This window comes from Artemia sp. Qi Xiang Cuo, chromosome 9 (genome assembly GCF_049724085.1).
Source record: "Artemia sp. Qi Xiang Cuo chromosome 9, ASM4972408v1, whole genome shotgun sequence".
NCBI lineage: Eukaryota > Metazoa > Arthropoda > Branchiopoda > Anostraca > Artemiidae > Artemia > Artemia sp. Qi Xiang Cuo.
The window spans coordinates 43,463,558-43,481,763 of NC_142802.1; positions in this window are offsets into that span (position 1 = coordinate 43,463,558).

Genomic DNA, 18,206 nt, shown 5'->3' on the forward strand with positions numbered 1-18,206 from the left:
TGAGGCAAAGCGACTGTATTGTATACCTGAGCCAGGGATTTCCGAGAAAGAAGATCGCGAAGACAAATTACTGCCCCGAAACTAGACGCTATTCTACTTTTAACTGCTTTAGAAATAGAAGCACGGCATAGAGCTAAAGTTGGTCCATAAGGTACACCAAGATATAAAAAAGATTCCAAAGGTTTTAAAATACTATCATAAATACGGACAGAAATTTCTGAATTAACGAGATCATTAGCCTTAGGACCAAGAATTAAAAACTGACACTTTTCAGGGCGAAAACGAAGTCCATGCTCACTAAAAACCTTTGCTAAAAAATCTACATTTTGTTAAAGTGACTGAAGCGATCGACTCAAAAGGAGTAAATCATCTGCGTAAGCAATCCACGACAGAACATAACCTTTACCATAAATAAAAGCCAACTGAATTTGATCAAATAGTAATATTGAAAATCAAAGGAGAAATAATGCTTCCTTGCCTCAGCCCCCTACATAACTTAACATAATAATCACTAAACTGATTCTTCCACTTAATACGAATACGAGAGGAGCCATACCACTTTTTTAAAACCAAAACCACTGGTAGTGGGACATTTTTCTTCAGAAGCACAGTCATAGCCCAAGAATGGACAATTGAATCATACGCCGCCGCAAAATCTCACGCAAGTGTATAAACTTTACCCCATTGCTTACAAAAGGATATTATTTTTGAAAGGAGGGTATGAGCAACATCCATGCTTAGACCCTTACGGAACCCAATTTGATTCAGGCCTTGGTTACAAGACTCCAAATACTTTAATAGAACTAACTCAAAATCTTTGCTAATCTGGCACGAAACAGTAATCGGCCTGTAATCAGAACATCGATTCGTATTCCCTCCTTTTTTTGAAAGGGGTGAAGTGGTAGCACGAGAAAAGCTACTTGGAAGAACTCCAGAAGAAAGAATAGTAGTAAAAAGAGTAGCGAGGAGAAGGATTGCTTTGGGGGATGCCCATTTTATATGGTTTGAATGTGTTGTGGTAAAAACTTCAAAAGAGGCTCATTCGATTGGAAATTCAAAAGGCTAGTACCCTTTTTAATAGTCGAAAGTGATTGACGGGAAACTAGCCCCCCCCTCCCATCATTCCCCCAAACACATCCAATCAAGGTTTGGATATAGCCATTTTGTTCAGCGTAGCTGATTTCCAGATAGAATATATGTTTTTGAGAAGGACACTCCCCCCCATCCCTCAGGGCAAGGGTTTTAAGTTATGCCCTGTGGGTATATAAGGTTTTTATAGAAGGTGTTGTCGTAGAAACTTCAATAAAAGCTCATTCGACTGGAAATTCAAAGGGCTATTGCGCTTTTTAATAGTCGAAAGTGATTGGAAGGCAACTAGCTCCCCCACACCCATCATTCCCCAAACACATCAAGGTTTTAAGTTATGCGGTTTGTGCTTATAAGTTGTTGTAGACGGCGTTGTCGTAGAAACTTCAAAGCGGGCTCTTTCGATGGGAAATTCAAAGGGTTCGTTCCCTTTTTAATAGTTGAAAGTGATTGGAGGGCAACTAGCCCCCCCCCCCCCTCCACGCCCATCATTCCCCCAAACCATTTTGGCCATTTTGTTCAGCATAGTTGATTTCCAGATAGAAAATATGTTTTTGAAGAGGACACTCCCGCACAACCCTCAGGGCAAGGGTTTTAAATTATGCCCTGGGGGCATATAAGGTCTCTATAGAAGGCGTTGTTGTAGAAACTTCAAAACAGGCTCATTTGATTGGAAATTCAAAGGGCTAGTACCCTTTTTAATATTCGAAAGTGATTGGAGGGCAACTAGCCCCCCACGCCCATTATTCCCCCAAATATATCCAATCAAAATTGTGAGATAGCCATTTTTGTTCAGCGTACTTGATTTCCAGATAGAAAATATGTTTTTGAGGACAGCACTCCCCCACAACACTCAGGGCAAGGGTTTTAAGTTATGCCCTGGGGGCATATAAGGTTTTATAGAAACCGTTGTCGTAAAAACTTCAAAACAGGCTCATTCATTTGGAAATTCAAAGGGCTAGTACCCTTTTTAATAGTCAAAAGTGATTGGAGGGCAACTAGCCCCCCCGCCCACGCCCATCATTCCCCCAAAAACATCCAATAAAAATTTTGAGATGACCATTTTGTTCAGGGTAGTTGATATCCAGAAAGAAAACATAATTTTGAGGTGGACACTCCCCCACAACCCTCAGGGCAAGGTTTATAAGTTATGCCCTGGGGGCATATAGGGTTTTTATTGAAATCTTTTTCGTAGAAACTTGAAAAAGGACTCATTCAATTTGAAATTCAAAGGACTAGTACTCTTTTTAATAGTCGAAAGTGATTTGAGGGCAACTAACCCCCCTCTCACGCTCATTTTTTCCCCAAACACATCCAATCAAAATTTTTAAATAGCCATTTTATTCAGCGTAGTTGATATTTTGTTCAGCGTAGTTTATATGGGTTACAAATCAAACATTTTCATGTCTTCCTCCAAAATAACGTCGAAAGTATTTTTCATAGGCAGCGCGCTAGCGCTGCCTAAGTAAAGAACGATGTGGGTACAATATGTTGTTTTTTGGTTCTTTATACCCGGGCACTTCGTATCGAAGGAGTTATCGCAGAAACTTCGAAAAGGGCTCATTCGATTGGAAATGGGAATAGCCAGTGCCCTTTTTAAACGTTGAAAGTGATTGGAGGGCAACTAGCCACCCCCCCCCCCTACGCCCATCATTTCCTCAAACACATCCAATCAAAATTTTGAGCTAGCCATTTCGTTCAGCGTAGTTGATTTCCAGATAGAAAATATGTTTTTGAGGAGGACACTCCCCCACAACCCTCAGGGCAAGGGTTTTAAGCTATGCCCGGTGGGCAAATAAGGTTTTTTACAGAAGGTGTTGTCGTAGAAACTTCAAAACAGGCTCATTCGATTGGAAATTCGAAGGGTTAGTACCCTTTTTAATAGTGGAAAGTGTTTGGAGGGCAACTAGCCCCCCGACGCCCATCATTCCCCCAAATACATCCAATCAAAATGTTGAGATAGCCATTTTGTCCAGCGTAGTTGATTTCCATATAGAAAATAGACACTATAGACACTCCCCCAAAACCATCAGGGCAAGGGTTTTAAGTTATGCCCTGGGGGCATGTAAGGTTTTTATAGAAGGAGTTGTCGTAGAAACTTCAAAGCAGGCTCATTTGATTGGAAATTCAAAGGGCTAGTACCCTTTTTAATAGTCGAAAGTGATTGGAGGGCAACTAGCCCCCCCCCACGCCCATCATTCCCCCAAATACCTCCACTCAAAATTGTGAGATAACCGTTTTGTTCAGCGTAGTTGATTTCCGTATAGAAAATATGTTTTTGAGGAGGACACTCCCCTACAACCCTCAGGGCAAGGGTTTTAAGTTATGCCCTGGGGGCATATAAGGTTTTTATAGAAGGCGTTGTTGTAGAAACTTCAAAACCGGCTCATTCGATTGGAAATTCAAAGGGCTAGTACCCTTTTTAGGAATAGAAAATGATTGGAGGTCAACTAGCCCCCCCGCCCCCCCCCAACATTCCCCCAAACACAACCAATAAAAATTTTGAGATAGCCATTTTGTCCAGCGTAGTTGTTTTCAAGATAGAAAATATGTTTTTGAGGAGGAAACTCCCTCACAACCCTCAGGGCAAGGATTTTAAGTTTTGGCTTGGGGGCATATAAGGTTTTTATAGAAGGTTTTGTCGTAGAAACTTCAAAACAGGCTTATTCAATTGGAAATTCAAAGGGCTAGTACCCTTTTTAATAGTCGAAAGTGATTTGAGGGCAACTAGCCCCCCCCCCGCCCATCATTCCCCCTATTAAATATAATCAAAATTTTAAGATAGCCATTCTGTTCAGCTTACTTGATTTCCAGATAGAAAATATGTTTTTGAGGAGGACACTCCCCCAAAACCATCAGGGCAAGGGTTTTAAATTATGCCCTGGACTATATATGGTTTTTAGAAAAGGTGCTGTCGTAGAAACTTCAAAACAGGCTCATGTGACTGGAAATTCAAAGGGCTAGTACCCTTTTTAATAGTCGAAAGTGATTGGAGGGCGACTAGCCCCCCCCCCCCACCCATCATTCCCCTAAACACATCCAATAAAAATTTTGAGACAGCCATTTTGTTCAGGGTACTTGATTTCCAGACAGAAAAAAAACATTTTTGAGGAGGACACTCCCCCACAACCCTCAGGGCAGGATTCTAAGTTATACCCTGGGGGCATATAAGGTTTTTATTGAAATCATTTTCGTAGAAACCTGAAAAAGGGCTCATTCGATTTGAAATTCAAAGGACTAGTACCCTTTTTAATAGTCGAAAGTAATTTTTATGGGCAACTAACCCCCCTTTCACGCCCACCTTTTCCCGAAACACATCCAATCAAAATTTTTAGATAGCCATTTTGTTCAGCGTAGTGGATTTCCAGATAAAAATATGTTTTTGAGGAGGACACTTCCCCACAGCCCTCAAGGCAAGGTTTTAAGTTATGCCCTGGGGGCATATAAGGTTTTTATAGAAGGCGTTGTCGTAAAAACTTCAAAAGAGGCTCATTCGATTGGAAATTCAAAGGGTTAGTACCCTTTTTAATAGTCGAAAGTGATTGAAGGGAAACTAGCCCCCCCCCCACCTATCATTCCCCCAAACACATCCAATCAAGATTTTGATATAGCCATTTTGTTCAGCGTAGCTGATTTCCAGATAGAATATATGTTTTTGAGGAGGAAACTCCCCCACATCCCTCAGTGCAATGGTTTTAAGTTATGCCCTGGGGGTATATAAGGTTTTTAAAGAAGGTGTTGTCGTAGAAACTTCAATAAAAGCTCATTCGACTGAAAATTCAAAGGGCTAGTTCGCTTTTTAATAGCCGAAAGTGTTTGAAGTGCAACTAGCCCCCCCCCCCCACATTCCTCAGTACCCAATACACACGAAATCCAAATTTTGAGATATCAATTTTGTTCATGGGAATTTATTTCCCTGCATATAATATATTCTTGACGAGGACACTACCTTCAAAACCTCGCGTCAGGGATTATAAGCTACGCCCTGGGGGTATATAAGGTTTTTATTGAAATCTTTTTCGTAGAAACTTGAAAAAGGACTCATTAGATTTGAAATTCATAAGGATAGTATCCTTTTTAATAGTCAAAAATGATTTGAGGACAACTAACCCCCCTCTCACGCCCACCTTTTCCCCAAACACATCCAATCAAAATTTTTAGATAACCATTTTGTTCAGCATAGTTGATATTTTGTTCAGCGTAGTTGATATGGGTTAAAAATCAAACATTTTCATGTCTTCCCCCAAAATAACGTTGAAAGTATTTTTCATAGGCAGCGCGCTAGCGCTGCCTAAGGAAAGAACGATGTGGGCACAATGTGTTGTTTTTGGTTCTTTATATCCGGGCACTTCGTATCGAAGGAGTTGTCGTAGAAACTTCGAAAAGGGCTCATTCGATTGGAAATTGGAGTGGCTAGTGCCCTTTTTAGTAGTTAAAATTGATTGGAGGGCAACAAGCCCCCCCCCCCACGTCCATCATTCCCTTAAACACATCCAATCAAAATTTTGAGATAGCCATTTTGTTCAGCGTAGTTGATTTCCAGATAGAAAACATGTTTTAGAGGAGGACACTTCCCCACAACCCTCAGGGCAAGGGTTTTAAGTTATGCCCTGGGAGCATATAAGGTTTTTATAGAAGGTGTTGTCGTAGAAACTTCAAAACAGGCTCATTCGATTGAAAATTCAAAGGGTTAGTACCCTTTTAAATACTCGAAAGTGATTGGAGCGCAACTAGCCCCCCCCCCCGACCCGTATTCCCCCCACTACCACCAATCACAATTTTGAAATAGCAATTTTGTTCAGCGTAGTTGATTTCCAGATAGAAAATATGTTTCTGAGGAGGGCACTCCCCCGAAACCCTCAAGGCAAGGTTTTTAAGTTATGCCCTGGGGCCATATAAGGTTTTTATAGAAGCCGTTGTCGTAAAAACTTCAAAACAGGCTCATTCGATTGGAAATTCAAAGGGCTAGTGCCTTTTTTAATAGTTGAAACTGATTGGAGCGCAACTAGCCCCCCCCCGCCACGCCCATCTTTCCCCCACACCATTTTGGCCATTTTGTTCAGCATAGTTGATTTCCAGATAAAAATATATTTTTGAGGAGGACACTCCCCCACAACCCTCAAGGCAAGGTTTTAAGTTATGCCCTGGGGGCATATAAGGTTTTCTATAGAAGGCGTTGTCGTAGAAACCCCAAAAGAGGCCCATTCGATTGGAAATTCAAAGGGCTAGTGCCCTTTTTAATAGTCGAAAGTGATAGAAGGGAAACTAGCCCCCCCCCCCGCCCATCATTCCCCCAAACACATCCAATCAAGATTTTGATATAGCCATTTTGTTCAGCGTAGTTGATTTCCAGATAGAAAATATGTTTTTGAGGAGGACACTGCCCTACAACCCTCGGGGCAAGGGTTTTAAGTTATGCCCTGGGGGCATATAAGGTTTTTATAGAAGGTGTTGTCGTATAAACTTCAAAAAAGGCTCATTCGATTGGAAATTCAAAGGGCTAGTGCCCTTTTTAAAAGTCAAAAGTGATTGGAGGGCAACTAGCCCCCCCCCCCCGCCCCACATTCCCCCAAACACATCCAATAAAAATTTTGAGATAGCCATTTTGTTCAGCGTAGTTGTTTTCAAGATAGAAAATATGTTTTTGAGGAGGAAACTCCCTCACAACCCTCAGGGCAAGGATTTTAAGTTATGGCTTGGGGGCATATAAGGTTTTTATAGAAGGTTTTGTCGTAGAAACTTCAAAACAGGCTAATTCGATTGGAAATTCAAAGGGCTAGTACCCATTTTAATAGTCGAAAGTGATTGGAGGGCGACTAGCCCCCCCCCCCCCGCGCCCATCATTCCCCCTATTACACATAATCAAAATTTTAAGATAGCCATTCTGTTCAGCTTACTTGATTTCCAGATAGAAAATATGTTTTTGAGGAGGACACTCCCCCACAACCATCAGGGCAAGGGTTTTAAATTATACCCTCGACTATATATGGTTTTTAGAAAAGGCGCTGTCGTAGAAACTTCAAAACATGCTCATTCGACTGGAAATTCAAAGGGCTAGTACCCTTTTTAATAGTCGAAAGTGATTGGAGGGCGACTAGCCCCCCCCCCCCACCCCCCATTCCCCCAAACACATCCAATTAAAATTTTGAGATAGCCATTTTGTTCAGGGTAGTTGATTTCCAGAAAAAAAAATATTTTTGAGGAGGACACTCCCCCACATCCCTCAGAGCAAGGATTATAGGCTATGCCCTGGGGGCAGAGAAGGTTTTTATTGAAATCTTTGTCGCAGAACCATGAAAAAGGGCTCATTCAATTTGAAATTCAAAGGTCTAGTACCCTTTTTAATAGTCTAAAGTTATTTGAGGGCAACGAACCCCCCGCTCACGCCCACCATTTCCCCAAACACATCCAATCAAAATTTTTAGATAACCATTTTGTTCAGCGTAGTTGATATTTTGTTCAGCGTAGTTGATATGGGTTAAAAATCAAACATTTTCATGTCTTCCCCCAAAATAATGTTGAAAGTATTTTTCATAGGCAGCGCGCTAGCGCTGCCTAAGGAAAGAACGATGTGGGCACAATGTGTTGTTTTTGGTTCTTTATATCCGGGCACTTCGTATCGAAGGAGTTGTCGTAGAAACTTCGAAAAGGGCTCATTCGATTGGAAATTGGAGTGGCTAGTGCCCTTTTTAGTAGTTAAAAGTGATTGGAGGGCAACAAGCCCCCCCCCCCTACGTCCATCATTCCCTCAAACACATCCAATCAAAATTTTGAGATAGCCATTTTGATCAGCGTAGTTGATTTCCAGATGGAAAATATGTTTTCTAGGAGGACACTCCCCTATAGCGCCCGGGGCAAAGGTTTTAAGTTATGCCCTGGGAGCATATAAGGTTTTTATAGAAGGTGTTGTCGTAGAAACTTCAAAAAAGGCTCATTCGATTGAAAATTCAAAGGGTTAGTACCCTTTTAAATAGTCGAAAGTGATTGGATGGCACCTAGCCCCCCCCCACGCCCAGTATTCCCACCACCACCTCCCTTAAAAATTTTGAGATAGCTATTTTGTTCAGAGTAGTTTATTTCCAGATAGAAAATATGTTTTTGAGGAGGACACTCCCCCGAAACCCTCAAGGCAAGGTTTTTAAGTTATGCCCTGGGGCCATATAAGGTTTTTATAGAAGCCGTTGTCGTAAAAACTTCAAAACAGGCTCATTCGATTGGAAATTCAAAGGGCTAGTACCTTTTTTAATAGTTGAAACTGATTGGAGCGCAATTAGCCCCCCCCCCACTTCCATCATTCCCCCAAACACATCCAATCAAAATTTTTAGATAGCCATTTTGTTCAGCGTAGTTGATTTCCAGATAGAAAATATGTTTTTGAGGAGGACACTGCCCTACAACCCTCAGGGCAAGGGTTTTAAGTTATGCCCTGGGGACCTATAAGGTTTTTATAGAAGGCGTTGTCGTAGAAAGTTCAAAAAAGGCTCATTCGATTGGAATTTCAAAGGGCTAGTGCCCTTTTTAATAGTCGAAAGTGATTGGAGGGCAACTAGCCCCCCCCCCCACGCCCATCATTCCCCCAAACACATCCAATCAAAATTTTGAGATAGCCATTTTGTCCAGCGGAGTTGTTTTCAAGATAGAAAATATGTTTTTGAGGAGGAAACTCCCTCACAACCCTCAGGGCAAGGATTTTAAGTTATGGCCTGGGGGCATATAAGGTTTTTATAGAAGGCTTTGTCGTAGAAACTTCAAAACAGGCTCATTCGATTGGAAATTCAAAGGGCTAGTACCCTTTTTAATAGTCGAAAGTGATTTGAGGGCAACTAGCCCCCCCCCCCCCGCCCATCATTCCCCCTATTACACATAATCAAAATTTTAAGATAGCCATTCTGTTCAGCTTACTTGATTTCCAGATAGAAAATATGTTTTTGAGGAGGACACTCCCCCACAACCATCAGGGCAAGGGTTTTAAATTATGCCCTGGACTATATATGGTTTTTAGAAAAGGCGCTGTCGTAGAAACTTCAAAACAGGCTCATTCGAGTGGAAATTCAAAGGGCTAGTACCCTTTTTAATAGTCGAAAGTGATTGGAGGGCGACTAGCCCCCCCCCCACACCCATCATTCCCCCAAACACAGCCAATAAAAATTTTTAGATAGCCATTTTGTTCAGGGTAGTTGATTTCCAGAAAAAAAAATATTTTTGAGGAGGACACTCCCCCACATCCCTCAGGGCAGGATTATAAGTTATACCCTGGGGGCATATAAGGTTTTTATTGAAATGTTTGTCGTAGAAACTTGAAAAAGGGCTCATTCGATTTGAAATTCAAAAGACTAGTACCCTTTTTAATAGTCGAAAGGAATTTTTATGGGCAACTAACCCCCCTCTCACGCCCAACTTTTCCCGAAACACATCCAATCAAAATTTTGAGATAGCCATTTTGTTCAGCTTGAGCTAGTTGATTTCCTGATAGAAAATATGGTTTTGAGGAGGACACTTCCCCACAGCCCTCAAGGCAAGGATTTTAAGTTATGCCCTGGGGGTATATAAGGTTTTTATAGAAGTCGTTGTCGTAAAACTTCAATAGGGGCTCATTTGATTGGAAATTCAAAAGGTTCGTGCTCTTTTTAATAGTCGAAAGTGATTGAAGGGAAACTAGCCCCCCCCCCCACCTATCATTCCCCCAAACACATCCAATCAAGATTTTGATATAGCCATTTTGTTCAGCGTAGCTGATTTCCAGATAGAATATATGTTTTTGAGGAGGAAACTCCCCCACATCACTCAGGGCAAGGGTTTTAAGTTATGCCCTGGGGGTATATAAGGTTTTTAAAGAAGGTGCTGCCGTAGAAACTTCAATTAAAGCTCATTTGACTGAAAATTCAAAGGGCTATTGCCCTTTTTAATAGTCGAAAGTGATTGGAGGGCAACTAGCCCCCCCACCCCCATCATTCCCCCAAACCCATCCAATAAAAATTTTTAGATAGCCATTTTGTTCAGGGTAGTTGATTTCCAGACAGAAAACATATTTTTGAGGAGGACACTCCCCCACATCCCTCAGGGCAAGGATATATGCCCCTGGGGGCATATAAGGTTTTTATTGAAATCTTTTTCGTAGAAACTTGAAAAAGGACTCATTCGACTTGAAATTCAAAGGACTAGTACCCTTTTTAATAGTCGAAAGTGATTGGAGGGCAACAAGCCCCCCCCCCCCACAACGTCCATCATTCCCTCAAACACATCCAATCAAAATTTTGAGATAGCCATTTTGATCAGCGTAGTTGATTTCCAGATAGAAAATATTTTTTTGAGGAGGACACTCCCCCACAACCCTCAGGGCACGGGTGATCCGCTATGCCCTGTGGGAATGTAAGGTTTTTGTAGAAGGTGTTGTCGTAGAAACTTCAAAACAGGCTCATTCGATTGAAAATTCAAAGGGTTAGTACCCTTTTTAATAGTCGAAAGTGATTGGATGGCACCTAGCCCCCCCACGCCCATTATTCCCCCAAATACATCCAATAATAATTTTGAGATAGCTATTTTGTTCAGCGTAGTTGATTTCCAGATAGAAAATATGTTTTTGAGGAGGGCACTCCCCCGAAACCCTCACGGCAAGGTTTTTAAGTTATGCCCTGGGGGCATATAAGGTTTTTATAGAAGGCGTTGTCGTAAAAACATCAAAACAGGCTCATTCGATTGGAAATTCAAAGGGATAGTACCCTTTTTAATAGTTGAAACTGGTTGGAGGGCAACTAGCCCCCCCCCCCCACTTCCATCATTCTCCCAAACACATCCAATCAAAATTTTTAGATAGCCCTTTTGTTCAGCGTAGTTGATTTCCAGATAAAAATATATTTTTGAGGAGGACACTCCCCCACAACCCTCAAGGCAAGGTTTTAAGTTATGCCCTGGGGGCATATAAGGTTTTTTATAGAAAGCGTTGTCGTAGAAACTCCAAAAGAGGCCCATTCGATTGGAAATTCAAAGGGCTAGTATCCTTTTTAATAGTCGACAGTGATAGAAGGGAAACTAGACCCCCCCCCCCCGCCCATCATTCCCCCAAACACATCCAATCAAGATTTTGATATAGCCATTTTGTTCAGCGTAGTTGATTTCCCGATAGAAAATATGTTTTGAGGAGGACACTGCCCCACAACCCCCAGGGCAAGGTTTTTAAGTTATGCCCTGGGGACATATGAGGTTTTTATAGAAGGCGTTGTCGTAGAAACTTCAAAAGATGTTCAGTCGATTGGAAATTCAAAGGGCTAGTGCCATTTTTAATATTCGAAAGTGATTGGAGGGCAACTAGCCCGCCCCGCCCACGTCCGTCGTTTCCCCAAACACATCCAATCAAAATTTTGAGATAGCCATTTTGTTCAGCGTAGTTGATTTCCAGATAGAAAATATGTTTTTGAACAGGACACTTCCCCACAGCCCTCAGGGCAAGGGTTTTAAGTTATACTTTGGGGGCATATAAGGTTTTTAAAAAAGATGCTGTCGTAGAAACTTCAAAAAAGCTCATTCGATTGGAAATTCAAAGGGCTAGTGCTCTTTTTAATAGTCAAAAGTGATAGGAGGGCAATTAGCCCCCCCCCCCCGCCCATCATTCCCCGAAACACATCCAATCAAAATTTTTAGATAGCCATTTTATTCAACTTAGTTGAAAGTTTTTAATAGTCGAAAGTGATTTGAGGGCAACTAGCCCCCCTCTCTTGCCCACCTTTTCCCCAAACACATGCAATAAAAATTTTAGCCATTTTATTCGGTGTTGTGGATTTCCAAATAGAAATTATCTTTTTTAGGAGGACACTCCCCCACAGCCCTCAGGGCAAGGGTTGTAAGCTATGCCCTGGGGGCATATAAGGTATTTATAGAACGCGTCGTCGTAGAAACTTCAAAAAGGGCTCATTCGATTGGAACTTGAAATGGCTAGAGCCCTTTTTAATAGTCGAAAGTGATTGGAAAGCAAATACCACCCCTTCCACGCCCATCATTTCCCCAAACATATCCCATCAAAATTTTTAGATAGCTATTTTTTTCCACGCAATTTAAAGTTCAGGAAATTATACCTTTGAGCAGGACACTCCCCCCACAGTCTTCAGGGCAAGGGTTATAAGTTATGCCCTGGGGGCATATAAGGTTTTTATTGAAATCTTTGTCGTAGAAACTTGAAAAAGGGCTCATTCGATTGAAAATAGAAAGGGCTGATGCCCTTTTTAATAACCGAAAGGGATTGGAGGGAAACTAATCCCCCTCTCATGCTCAGCCTCCCATTTGACTTTATGTTTAAAAACTAAATGTTGCTATAAGATTAAATCAAAATGCCTTGTGTTAATGTTAATTCCCAATAAGGCATCTCAGCAGTATCCCTAGAACGACTGAGGGTATTATGTTCAAACTTTCGGGGCTGCTTCTACTCTTAAAATGTAACCAAATCAAAATAGCGTAAGTGTATACAAGCTATCAAAGAAAGTAAACAGATTTTTTTGAAAATGGTATCAAGTTTTCCAATTCAGGTCAACTAGAGGAGGTACGAAACTAAATTAAACATTAAGCCTTCTATTTGTGTCGAGATTTTAAGAGAGTGTTTGTTGTTAAAAGTTGCTGAAAATGTTTCTCAGGCATAAAAATTGCAGATCAAACTTTAATTCCTTAAAAAAACGAAAATGTTGAAGGTATTATTTTCTTTTCCCCGATAAGAATATGTCGATATAAAACGAATAGAAATAAATTTAAAAACCTTTTTCCACAAAAAAGTTTTTTTGAAGAAAACTAAAGAATTCCATTCAACCAAAAATGACCAAAAATTAAATCAAAAGATCTACCAAGTGTCAAACTACTACAAAACAGCATTGATTAATAAACAAATCCTCAAACGATCAGAGATAAATAATTAACCGAGTGAAACTGAAAACGAGCAGAAATTAAAATAAGTTGGGCTCAAACCCCCTATGCCTTGCCAAGGCCAGAACATAATTTGCACTTTACTGAAAAAAATATAAATGTTTTTACTTTTATAACTTTAATATATCAAATAATATTTACATTTTGATTACTAAATATTAGTTTATGTATTTTAAACTGACAATGCATATTCATTTGTATTTTTTTCAGTAAAGTGCAAATTATGTTCTGGCCTTGGGAAAGCATAGGCGTTTTGAGCCCAACTTATGCACAGTTTTATAGATTATGAGCAAGCGTTCGATTCTGTTGATAGAGGAGCTTTAGTAAAGGTTTTATCCTTGTATGGTATACCAGACAAATACATTAAAGTGATTTGTGCTATGTACGAGAATAACACTGCTGCGGTTAAGGTAGGAAATGAGGTTAGCAGCTGGTTGTGTATTAAATCTGTAGTTAAGCGGGCCTGTGATCCATCCCCCTCAATCATGATTATTTTGATGGACTTTGTTTTGAAGAGCACAGAAAAGGCAATGGGATAACATGGAATCAAATGGAGAAGAAAAACTTTCCTGAAATTAGGTAATACTGATTATTTAAGCATTCTTGGTGAAAGTGGGAGCAAAATGAATGAAGTTTTAGAGGTTTTGCGAGTTCAGGATGCTAGTATTGGTTTGAAAATTAATGTTAGGAAAACTAAGTCACTAAGGCTAGGAATAAGTGAAGATGAAAAGGTGACGTTGGGTAATGAAAAGATTGATCAGGTGGGCAGTTTCACTTACCTTGGTACTATTATTAGCAAACATGGTGGGAGCAGTGAAGATGTTAAAAATAGAATAGACAAGGCTCAGGGTGTTTTTTTCACATTTAAAAAAAAGTCTGGAAGAATAGGAAGATAAGTCTGCAAACCAAGATTACAATATTAAAAGCTACAGTGATGACAGTGTTCAAATATGGCTCTGAAGCATGGACGCTACAAAAAGCGGATGAAGATTTGCTAGATGTTTTCCAGAGAAATTGCTTAAGGATTGTTCTGGGTACCCGGCTGACTGACCGTATTTCAAACAATAGGCTATACGAAAAATGTGGTTCAATACCGTTTTCTAGGTCTATAATGAAAGAAAGGTTGAGGTGGTTAGGGCATGTTGTGCGGATGAAGGATCACAGATTGCCGAAGATTGTTCTTTTCGGCCAACCATCTAGGGCTAACCGAAAAGCAAGTCGTCCCTGTCTGGGGTGGGAGGACGTCATAAAAAAAGATTTAACGGAAATGGGAACTTCGTGGGCGGGTGTAAAAAGGGAGGGTTTAATAGATTGGGGTGGAGGAGGAGCGTGCGTAGCTGTGTTGGCCTCAGGCGGCTTGGTGCTGCGATGAGTTGTTAGTAGTTATTAGTAGTAGTATAGTATAGTATAGTATAGTATAGTATAGTATATCTATTGAATGGCTCGGGGCATTAAGTTGAAATACTCAGGGCTACTTTTACAGATATTGCTACTACTACTTTTACTGCTACTGCTACTACTACTATTACTATGAATAAAATTGAACTAAATTAAATGAGTGTAAATGTATGCAGCTTGTCAGAATGGCATGAATCTAATGTCTCGGGAACAGAATAGGGCATTAAGTTGAAATCTTATAGAAAAGTTGAGAGGGATCTAAAACTAAATTAAAAGGTACTATATGCATCCAGATTGTCAAAAGACGTCCGTGCAAACATCCCAGAAACAGCTAAGGGAAATACGTTGGAACTTCAGGGCATGGTGTTGGGATGTTGAACTAAACCAAAAGAGACTCTGTGCATCCAGGTTGTCAAAGGGGCTTGTCCGCAATATCTCTGAAATGGCTAAGGACATTAAGATTTAGCTTTCAGGGAGTGTTGAGGTGTATATTGAGCTAAGTCAAAATACACTGTGTGCATACAGGGTGTCAAAAGGATGAATCAGTAATATCTCATGAACAACTTAGTGTGCTATGAAGCTGAAACTTTCAAAGCCACCACTGCTGCTACTACTGCTACTACTATTACTACAAATTCTACTACCATTACTACGGCTACTAATTTTCTACTGCTTATGACACTAACTATTTGTGACTGCAACTATGTGTGACTGCAACTATTTGTGACTGCAACTATGACCACTTGTGACTGCGAATACGACTAATTGTAACAGCGACCACTTTCTACTGCTTGCGAATGCGACTGGGATCGTTTATAACTCAGACTGTGATTAACCTACTTGCGATCCTGACTACTTGCAACTAATTGCATGTTGAAAAGATATTCGTATAGAAGAAAAATGAAAATATTTCTAGCCAGTTAAAATGAAAAATAACAGTGCAAATATTTCGCCATCTTCAGTGAAGAAACAGAAAAACCAACCGCAAAAAAACACTATTAAAATACGTGAAAAAAAAAACTGTTGTAAAGCAACTACTAAAATATAAAATGATCCATTCCACTTAACAGTGAACGGGTAACTAAATAAAAATCTTATGCTAAATGACAGCTCAGTATGCCTAATCAGAGAACATTTTATTTGATATTTTTTCAATGCTAATCGCTTTTCAGGTAAATCTGAGTTGATAATTTCAGTATAAATGGGGCTCAGATAAGTTTCTTCTGTAATAAACAGTTCGTAGTAACAAACTGTAACTAAGGAGTGACTGGTTCAATAGTAACCGAAATTCAAAAAAAAAAGGAATTTTAATGTCATTAGATCAAAAGAATTGGCTGTTATACTGGTTCCAAATATATAAGATTCATAAAGTTTAGCTTTACCAATCAAAGCTACGAGCCTGGGCAAATTTTTCTGATTTTCTAAAAAGGGGGAAATATCCCCCAAAAGTCAAGGAATGTTTATAAAAATGCACCATTAGCGGATTATCAGCGGATTCAGGCTCTTATCTTTAAAGATGTGGAATTTTGAATTTTTTTGCCAGAAGACAGATCACTGATGCGTGTTTTTTTCACGGGTAATGCTATCGAACCAGTAGTCCTAAAATATTACGAGACTACTCATTAAAATAGAAACTAAAAGTTCTAGTCAATTTTTTATTAACCGAAAAGATTGGAGGGCACCTAATCCCTACCAAAGCTTCTTTTTTCCTCAAAATCGCCTGATAAAAATTTTGAGATAGCCCTTTTGTTCAAAAGTAGTAATGCATCTATTCACGCGAAAGTTACATCGAACGATACATCGTATAAAGTAATCAGAACAGGTTATGTTCGGGCCAAAAGTTGTATGTGCCATGAAAGATACATCATATAAAGCAATCAGAACACGATCCGGCTATTGTTCCAAATTTTGAAACCTGTATTTGTAGGCTATAGTGGTGAGCTAGAGATTAAGATATTCAAGCTGGAATAGCATATACTGGTTCTTATTTCCAGTATAAAATAATGCTCAGCTATATGTAAATTATTCAGTCTGAATATCAAACAGTTCGTAGTAACGAACTGTAAGTACGGAGCAACCCGGCTCAATAGTAGGCTAATCGAAACTCTAAAAAACGGAATTTTTGATACCAATAGATACATCAAAAGAATCAGATTTTTATTCTGATTTCAAATATGTAAGTTTCATCAAGTTAAGTTTCATCATTCAAAGCCATCAAGTTTAATAGTCTTACCCATCAAAATTTACGCGCCTGAGAAAATTTGCTAAAAAAGGGGGAAACTAACCCCTAAAAGTCATAGAACTACAATTAAAATCATGCCATCAAATTCAGCGTATCAGAGAACCCAACTATAGAGGTTTCAAGCTCGTATCTGCAAAAATGTGGAATTATGTACTTTCTGCCGGAAGAAAGATCACGGATGCGTGTTTATTTGTTTTTTTTTTCAGGGGTGATCGTATCGGTCCATTAGTCCTAGAATGTCGCGAGAGGGCTCATTCGAACGGAAATTAAAACTTCTAGAGTCCTTTTTAAGTGACCAAAAATATTGGAGGGCAACTTGGCCCCCTCCTATGCTCATTTTTTCCCCGAAGTCAGCCAATCAAAATTTTGAGATAGCTATTTTGTTCAGCATAGTCGAAAATCTAATTAATATGTCTTTGATGATGACCTAATCCCCCACTGTTCCCGGGGGAAGGGCTGCAATTTATAAACTTTGCCCTTTGTTTACATATTGTATTGGTTATTGGGATGTATACAGGAGTTTTCAGGAGTAATTTTTTTCTAGGGGGGGGCTTGGGGTCAGAGTAGGGGTTACGGGGAAGGATCTTTCCATGGAGGATATTTCTTTGGGGGAAGGGACATTTCTATGAAGAATTGCCAGATTTCCCTGCATTATTTAAAAAACGATCAGAAATTAAATAAAAAAACAAGTTTTTTTCAACTGAAAGTAAGAAGCAATACTAAAACTTAAAACGAACAGAAATTATTGCGTGCATGAGGGGGTTCGTCCCCTAGTCAATAGCTCGCTCTTAACGCTAAAGTATTTTTAGTACTTACAAAAGAGTTATCTATTCTAATTAACCGGCCTATTCTAATTAGCCGGATTACTGGGTTTGTGAGTCGAACAAAATTCGAACTTTAGCGTAAAGAGCGGGTATTGACTAGGGAGCGAACTCCCTAATATATGCAATAAAAACATATGAATATTCAAATTCGTTACGTAAGTTAGTTCGTAAGTTACGTCAAAACAAAGTTTCGAGAAAGCCAATTAGCCAAAAAAAGGAAAATTAATATGCGAATTTCGTTTAATTATTCATGTACGGTGAGCCAAAATCAAATCTGAATTAATTCAAAAACGTTCGGCAATTAACTAAAAAAACAATTTTTTTAACTGAAAGTAAGGAGCGACATTAAAACATAAAACGACCAGAAATCATTTCGTATATGGAAGGGGCTGTCCCCTCCTCAACGCCTCGCTCTTTATGCTAAAGTTTGACTTTGTCTCACAACTTTATTTTTTAAAACAATAAAAACTTTAGCGTAAAGAAAGAGGCGTTAAGGAGGGGACATCCCCTTCCATATACGGAATAATTTCTGTTCGTTTTAAGTTTTAATTTTGCTCCTTACTTTCAGTTAAAGAAACTTGTTTTTTTTAGTTAGTTTTTGCATTCAAAGACGAACCCAGTATAGCTTAACATTAAATGGTCTGAAGACTCTTTACTCAGGACATGAATATCCAGATAAAACCAGATGATAATATTAAGATTTTTTTATTTGGATTGAATGAAACAGCAAAAGGGTTGAAATTGCTTACAAA